Source organism: Lygodium microphyllum, chromosome 27 (genome assembly GCF_053477565.2).
Source record: "Lygodium microphyllum isolate KBCC chromosome 27, Lygodium_microphyllum_v1.1.10, whole genome shotgun sequence".
In the NCBI taxonomy this organism is placed as follows: domain Eukaryota; kingdom Viridiplantae; phylum Streptophyta; class Polypodiopsida; order Schizaeales; family Lygodiaceae; genus Lygodium; species Lygodium microphyllum.
In genome coordinates, this window is record NC_141161.1 from 38,215,505 (window position 1) to 38,225,027 (window position 9,523).

The following is a 9,523-nucleotide window of genomic DNA, read 5'->3' on the forward strand; positions in this document are numbered from 1 at the left end:
AGTGCTTTAAAGGCCCACTAAGCGACGGTTGGAGAATTTTCATATATTTTTTCAACTGTTAGATTGGATCTTGGGTGATGCCAAGAAGCAGGGGACTTCTAGACGATCGAGCAAAAATTTTCAGACCTCAAATCTAACGCCGGACATGGAAATGGGGGTGCCCGGGAGGCCAAGGGCCAAAGGCTAAGTGTAGATGAGATTTAGGGGGCCCAAAGGGTGTGACTTTTGGGGCCTCCCTTTGGGGCCCCCTTAATTTTTGATTTTGTGTGTGTGTGTGTGTTGTTGGGGGGGGCAATTTTTTCGAGCGCATGGAGGATGAAGGTGACGTTTTGTGCAGGCAATGATTTTTTTTATGGAGGGGCCATGGAAGCTTCAAAGCAAACCCCCCTCCCCCCCCAGCAATGACATCAATGATCTTCATCTTCTCTATGCTTCCTATCGCCGCCTTCAGCCTCTAAAATGGCTGTCTAGATATGGAGATAAAAAACCAGTCTTTCTCTCTCCTTCCTCTCTCTCCCTTAAGGGGCAGTTCATGCCCATGAAGAAGAACGAAGACTGGTTGAAGGATGCTTGTCCGCGGATTGCTCCGACATCAAGATGAGGCTGAGAGGAGATGTTCGTGATGGAAGATTTGCTATTGATCGGTCTAATGGCAACCCAAAAAAATTAATTAGAAAACCCGCAACATGAAAATAAGCGGTATACCTCATTTTTACAAAGAAAATTTGCTTCTTGTTGATGTTTGATAGTCTAAATGAAAGTATATAGAACAAAAAATTGTTTGGATCTTTTTTATACTATGATTGAGGGATGTGCATAAAAAAATCGCAAACCTGTAATGATAAATAGTCGTAATAATTAAATTATGGCCCAAAAAGCATATTTTTGGTGTAAAAATGAAGGTTTTATTGGTTTCGCATGGGATAAAATTCTGAGAAAAAACATCTTTTAGCTTTCATGATCAGTCACTAATCATAAATTAGGAAATAATATGTTTTTATGCACAAATAAATAGAGAAAATTAGCTAAAAGTAGAAAAAAATAGGATTTTCATGTTATAAAAATCTAGAAAATTATGATTTATGGTTGTGGCTATAAAATAAAGCTAAGGCATGAAGTTTGGCTTCAGTTCCACTTTGTTTATTGTTAAAATTCATGGTTTTTTCCATTTTATACGAAAAATACATACGAAATAATACCCTACACCTATGCAACGCAGCACAACCTAAACATTAGAGGGAAAGGGTGATGTTAAGAGATTAAGAGGGCTAAGAGGGTTTGAATTTTTGAAATATTTGATTGTGAATTCCATTTAGAATTGCGATAATTCAATCTAAGGGGCTAGTAGCATGAGAAATCAGTGCTAGTCTCCATACATCGAAGCATACGTTTAGTGAAAATCATGAAATAGCTATTTTTCCCATATCACAGAATGCTAATTTGATAAATATTGTTTGTGCACAAGGATCCCAAAAAGCATATTTTTTGTGTAAAAATGAAGGTTTTATTGGTTTCGCATGGGATAAAATTCTGAGAAAAAACATCTTTTAGCTTTCATGATCAGTCACTAATCATAAATTAGGAAATAATATGTTTTTATGCACAAATAAATAGAGAAAAATAGCTAAAAGTAGAAAAAAAAGGATTTTCATGTTATAAAAATCTAGAAAATTATGATTTATGGTTGTGGCTATATAATAAAGCTAAGGCATGAAGTTTGGCTTCAGTTCCACTTTGTTTATTGTTAAAATTCATGGTTTTTTCCATTTTATACGAAAAATACATACGAAATAATACCCTACACCTATGCAACGCAGCACAACCTAAACATTAGAGGGAAAGGGTGATGTTAAGAGATTAAGAGGGCTGAGAGGGTTTGAATTTTTGAAATATTTGATTGTGAATTCCATTTAGAATTGCGATAATTCAATCTAAGGGGCTAGTAGCATGAGAAATCAGTGCTAGTCTCCATACATCGAAGCATACGTTTAGTGAAAATCATGAAATAGCTATTTTTTCCATATCACAGAATGCTGATTTGATAAATATTGTTTGTGCACGAGGATCATATACACTATGCATGATGCATGACATGATATCAGTCCTAAATTTCATAGCAATTGTCTTCCTAGGACATGACTTATATGTTGAGTGGAAAGGAGCCTTTGTTGTAGGTCAGTTGTATGCTTTCCTTGGGACTATTTGTTGACGATCTATATATTCTTGGATCGTACAAAACAAGAAAAGAGTGGAGTTTATGCGTTATGTCTTATATGTTGGAGCGACGCATCTTGGGGCCGATCCCCGAGGTGTAGGAGAGTCGCAGTGGAGCCGCGGCAATTAGTCGAGGGGAGCTTCCTGATGTTTGTGTGACAAGACACTATGCCTACATGTTATGGGATCTCCCTCTGGGGTGAAGGGAAGGTAAACGTTGGACTACACATTAGCTACAAACACATAATTAGGTCTATCTAGTGTTCATCGGTGTATTACAGGCGCTCCTGGCCCGCGAGGCCGTGTGGTGGGGTTGTCTGTCTTGTGCATGAGGTCCGGCTAGTGCCATAGCCAGTGCCGGCCCATGTTAGGTCCCATCACTTAATTAAAGAAGCTGATTTTAAATGTCACAGATAAATGTGATATGACCTAATTAGATAGCTAAAGAATGCCTATTGAGGGAAGTGGGTGGGCATAACCCCCGACGGGTCTATCCTACGGTAGTGTGGTCCTAGAGAACTGGGAGGCTTATCACAAGGTTTTACCATCTTTGACCTTAGGAATTGTTAATATAAAACCTCATTTCTTGCCGTTTTAGGGGACCAGAATGGGACTATGCCCTACGGGAAGAGAGGTTGAGTAGCACATCCCTCTCATTTTCCATTCTCTTTGAACTAGATGCGGTATGGGTCAGCTTTGGCCTGGGTATCTCTGTGTAAAGTAGGATGTCCAAGACCCGACGCTAGAATGTTGTTAGGAGACCTTGTCCACTAGGAGCCCAGATTTTAGGTCGATCCTAGTGGGCGGTTGCGAATGTTCCATTGTGAGGCGGATTTGGGAAACCCTAGGTGACAAGCCCCAGAACATTCCATGGGAGTGTCGGGCAACAACGCTTAGATTCATCGTTTCTTAATGGACCGCTAAAACGTTCTTGGACAGTAGCCAATAGGTGGGCACATTAATCCTAGTATGATGAGAAGATATAGCCTCTAGGTCCCCACAACATCAATCGAAGCCACCATATCTGAGTCAAGTGAGGTGTACATGAGCCTCCCTCTACAACTAACCTAGAGCATCAACTACACTTACTATAGATTGAGGCATCCGAGCGCACCATTGCAAATTATGAATATGTCAATTGTGAAGTCCCAACATCTTCTTTGTCTCTAAAGTGCAACATTTGACTAGTCTAGACAAATGTGTAAGAATCTGCTCCAACTCCTCATCTATGTACTATTCTTCACTTGTGATTCTCTTTCAACCAAGTTTGATGACTTTCACAACCAAAAAGATATTTCAATTAATTCAATGTATAAGTGAAAGTAAGTATAATAGAAACATATATATGTGGTCTTGCATAAAATTTTAAAAGCATACAATAAAGTACAAATGTTACGATTATTTAGATGCCAATTACCTGTACACCCTGTCTATGAAAACCCTCCTTTGCTAGAAGAAGAAACTGAAATTCTAGAACCTGAAAGTATTCTAGATACTGACTTTATGACCACTTGAACTGGTCATAGATATTCTAGATATTTGGTTAAGTTTAAAAATCATCCTGTTGAAGAGGCCCAATGGATGTACGCTCGAGACCTAAGTGCTTACCCATCACTGCTAGCTCCACATTGAGCTAATAGCAATTGAGGACAATTGCTATCCCACCCCGGGGATATGATGCCAGGAGACATATGCCACGGTGGATTCCATGAGGTTTTGCGGTGGATTCCCTAAAATTATATTTATTGTCGGGGCTCATACATAAGGTGGATTCCTTGTGCAAAAAGTCGACGGGGACACCTATCCTTTTCGGGCATCTTGTTAATTTAATGTGCAAAGTGGGTGATTCTATAGCGGGTGATTCCACACAATACATATTTAAATTAATAGACGTTTACGAGTTTAGAGTGTGCACTCATAATAAATTAAGGTTAGGATTGAGTTCTAACCAATTTATTTATTTTGTAGCTAAAGACTGCTAGGTATTCACTTTTGTCCGTTTAATTTTATTATTTTCTAACAATTGTGAATGCTTTAGTTGATGTGTAGAGCAGGCAACGGTGGCATTGGGAAGCACTGGGCGATAGCGTGTATTCAAGTTATTTAGAAGAAATTATAATTTTTGATGGGCACGCATCTTAGGCGTGGTGCCAATATTTATTTTGACGCGCTTATTTATTGAAGCGCCTAATATTTATTTATTACTTTGTATGCGCATGGGCGCACGATTTAAATTATTGTTGTTCGACATTGGGCACCGCTCGACTCTTTGGGCGCCCAATATCTTTAATTCTTTAGTGGGACAAAAGCAAACACAAAAGCTAAAGAGTGCTAATTGTAAATTGGGCTATTTTTTGAGCTTGGAGATGAATAATATATCGAATACATGCTTTGTGGAGTGCTCACACAAGGCATGGGGAGAGATTGTACCCAATTAGTCTTTTGCTTCATGTCGTGCAAGTTTTCTCTCTTGTTTTTTGTGCAAAAATAGAGTTCTTTTGTTCTTGGGGACCTTGGCGCTCACTACACATGCATACAGCATCCGATCTATGCACCAGTGGTATCAAAGCGAAGCTAAGATCGAGAGCTTTCAATCGCTTACCATCTCGCACGAAGGCGGAGCTCCTAGAATGATCAAGCTCTACAGTCAGTCCCTTGTGACAATCCGTCAATACTAGCATGTTCCTTGCAGTGAAGAACCCCCTGCTACGCACTTGGATCGCAAAGGACTGGCCTCTATAGGCGGAGGACTAGCAGACAAGCTGCCACATCAAGTCGACTATTCACAGATAAGAGAAGGAGTTTATTATTATTGTTTAAGGAGATAAGCTTTAAAAATCTTATAAGAGCCGAAAGCTCTTAAAAATTTTGATTTATTGCAGCGAGAGAACGTCCTGACAGACGATGGCATCAGCAAACGGCTCTCCTTACATGTCATTAAAAAAAAAGGCCTATAATTTCTATTAAGCTTAAAAAGCTTAGTCACAAAAGTCACCAATTAATCCTTCTATCATGGGTGTTCACACTACTTGAATTCCTAAACCGGTTTGAAGCTTCCAATTTCGTGCATTCACACTAGTTAGTTCTGAACTGGTTTTTACCCTCTCTGCAAGCCATTGTTCACCCTGTGTTGTGACAGAATTCAATTCCAACAAACAGCTTGCAATACGTAGTCTACATGCACGAATTATCTTCTTGGAATACAACCGTGATATCAAATTCTACATCTGCAAAGAAGAAATACTACAAAAGGCCATTTAAAAAAACGAGAAATAAGCCTTGTAAACCGGACTTTGAGCTATGCTCATCCCGCTAACAATATTTCAAGTGTGTGAAGTCTTTTGGAATTTTGCAGGATGTTCGATCAAACCATGGAAGATTTTATGGCTGAAGATGACCTATCCGAACCAACCATGGAGCAAAAAGTGGATCTGATTATGATGCAGCTTCAAGAGGAATGAAGAGCACGTCAAACTTTGCAAGCTCAATTGGCCAATCTGCAACGATCTACTGCCGACCAAGATGGACCACAATATGAAGATATTATACGACGTATGCAATGGAAAGGCTGTACTTGCTTTTATCAGTCAATTTGATGATTATTTCCATGAAGAACAGAATGCCGAGAAAGACAAAATTAAGTGTGTCACTAATCATCTAGTGGATAGAATATCCCTATGGTGGACTATTGTCCGCAAGAGCATTGATTGTCCTACTACTTGGGAGACTTTCCAAAAGAAATTTTTGCAGAATTTCCTTCCATCCCAATTCTACGAAAAAGCAATCAAACAATGGGATATTGTGCAACAAAGGGATCGTGAGCCTATTTCACAATATGCCAAACGTTTTTGAAATGCTTTATTGCAACTTCGAATGCTCAAAGATGTACCTAAAGCAACCCATAAATGCAAGTTTATGTCTAGCTTACTTGGAATTTTTATGTGGAAGTCAACATGTTCAAGCCAACGACTCTTGAAGATGCAATTTCCTTGGCCCTTGACACTCAAGACAAAATTCGAGGATGAGAGAAGCGCCCACAACAATTTCAAACTAATGGTAACTTTGGTTTAAAACAATTCAATTCAAATTTTTGAAGATTCAATCAAAACTGTTTCCTTCCATCTTCATTCCGTAAATCTTGGACACAACCACTTGATTTACCATCAAACACAAATCCAAACCCTAAGCCATCTTTCCAACCAAATCCCAACATTCCTAAACTTCCCACTATTACCAATAATGTATCTAAAGCCAAACCCATAGTCTGTTACAAATGTCATCAACCTGGACATCTAGTGGCGAATTATCAATCCAAAAAGCCAATTTTACACATCAATTATTTGGGAGCGATAGAAGATGAAGAACATGAAAAAAATGCCAGATTTCACAGAAGACAATGACGATATTAGTACTACTTCAGATACTTTACCAGGTATGCCAAATCTCCATTCTTTATTAACGATGAAATGTCTTGTACATGGTAAAGAAAAGATTGTTTTACATGATGATGGGAGCACACATAACTTTATTTCTACAAAATTGGTCAAAGAATTGAATTTACATATTGTTTCTACATATTATCCCATCAAGGCTACATTTCTAGGCACTAGATACAATGGAACACAAGAAGTGCATGACTTAGAGACTAAAATTGGTGATTAAGTTGAACGTAGAAATTTCTTAGTTGTGCCTTTGCAATCTAGTGACATTATCATAGGAATGCCTTGGCATCATCAGTACAATCCTGATTTAGATTATTCCACGCATTCAATGAAGATTCATTCTAATGGGGAACAAATCACATTGCATGGTATGCGTACTTTCGATAATTTTCCATTGCTTAGTTATACACAGCCTAAACGTGCATTATGAAAAGGTAGCAAATCCTATTTAATACGGGTGAATGAAATTGAAGCTAAAGAAAATCAAATGCATCCTAGGCACGCACAATTTCTTTCACAATTTCAAGATTGTTTTGTTGCTGACTTACCACCTCGATTACCACCTATATGTCTCGAAGATCACAAGATAGACCTAATTCCTGGATCACAACCACCATGTAAAGCACCATATAGACATAACCAAATTGAATAGAAAGAAATTCAAGCCCAAGTTGAAGAATTGTTAACCCAAGGACTCATTAGACCTAGTAGTTCTCCATTTGGTGTACCTGTCTTATTAGTGAAGAAGAAAAACAATACCTATCGCATGTGCATTGATTATCGTGCCCTAAATAAAATCACTGTTAAGAATAGATATCCGATTCCTAGGCTAGATGATCTTATGGACAAGCTACAAGGATTTGCAACATTTAGCAAGATAGCTCTTAAATCTGGATACTATCAAGTAAGATTGGACACATCTGATATATTCAAAACTGCATTTAGAACACAATTTGGACACTATGAATTCCTTGTTATGCCTTTTGGCTTAACTAATGCACCAACCACATTCAATTGTATGATGAATCACATATTTTTGAAGCATAAGCATTGTGTCATTGTTTTCTTTGATGACATATTGGTTTTCAGTAAGAATGAAAACGAGCATTATGAACATTTATCTTTCAAATTATTGAAAGAGAATCAATTATATGCTAATCTGGAAAAGATTGAATTTTTCCAAACACAATTTGAATACCTAGGACATATTGTTTCATCTGAAGGTATTAGAGTTGACCCTAAAATGATAGAAACAATTTTGAAGTGTACGATACCTAAAAATGTGCACGAATTACGTTCTTTCCAAGGTCTTGCTAGCTTTTACAGAAAAATTGTGAGAAATTTTCCATTGCTTGCATTACCTTTGAAAAAATTATTAAAGAAATGCATTGTGTATCATTGGTCCGACAATCAACAAAAGTCCTTTGATTTACTGAAACATGCTTTAACTCATGCTCCTATATTGGAATTACCTGACTTGAATAGACCATTTTTCCTAGTAGTCATTGATGCTAGTGGATTCGGAATAGGAGCAGTCCTTATGCAAGATTCTCATCCCATAGCCTACTCTAGCTGCAAACTTAAACCCTCTGAACTTAAGTATTCTACCTATGATAAGGAATTGCTAGCTGTAGTACAAGCTTTATGTCAATGGAAACACTATTTAATGGGATCTGAATTCATGATCAAAACTGACCAACAAAGCATTAAACATCTCCTTAGTCAACCACAAATATCTGACTGACACATTAAATGGGCTGCTTTTATTCAAAGTTTTCATCCACTCATACAATATCAACCCGCAAAAGAGAATGTTGTTGCCGATGCTTTAAGTAGAAGACCGACTATTCAGTGATATCTTTTGACTCTCTTCTCCCTATGAAAGATACCTATCTCCCTATGAAAGATACCTACGACCAAGACCCTAGTTTTCAAGCTGATTGGAATAAATTAGTTGCAAATAGTTGGATTCCTATTGATTCATTGTCTTACACTGATGGATTTATGTTTTATGAAAAAATATTATGTGTAACTATTCCATTTTGATCATTTGTTTTACATGAAATTCATTGTCCCCCATACCAAGGCCATAGAGGAATTATTTCTACTTTACGTATACTGATTGAAGATTTTTATTGGCCACACATGGAATCTGATGTATCTAACTTTGTATCTGAATGCTTAATTTGCAAAGAGTTAAATGACACCATGGTAAACAATATGGTTTATTAATGCCTTTACCAATTCCAGAACAACCATGGAAACAGATCTCAATGGATTTTATCACTGGTTTGCCTAACACTAAAGCTAATCATGACATGATTTGGACTATTGTCAATATGTTTAGCAAACAAGCATATTTCATTTCATGCATGTAATGAGCAGGGATCACGGGAACATGGCATGGGAACATACCAATCACACTGACGGTATATAATGTGTAAGAGGGTATTTTGAGGCATCAGAGAGATTATCAAGAATCTCTCTTTTCACCTTCATAAGCTTTCATGGCTTCTTCTTCCTCTTCTTCTTCTTCCTCCCTTTTCTTTCTCTCTCTTCTCCTTGTCTTTCTCTCTCCTCTTCCTCTTCTCCTGCAGTCCTTCTCTCTCTTCTCTCCCTTAGTTAGGACAGTTAGGTCTCTTTCATTACAAGTGGTATCAGAGCTTTGTCCTTGATCCTTTTCTTTTCCCATAGATTTAGGGTTCTCACAGTTTTCCCATAGTTAGAAAACCCGAGTTACATCTCTCTCACAAGTACACAGGAGTACTCAGGCAAGCTGTTAACCCTCTTGAAGACTATGGCAGCCTTTCTTGGAGCTTTTGCAAGAACCATGGACACATCTAGAGGTGGGCAGACAAATTTGACAG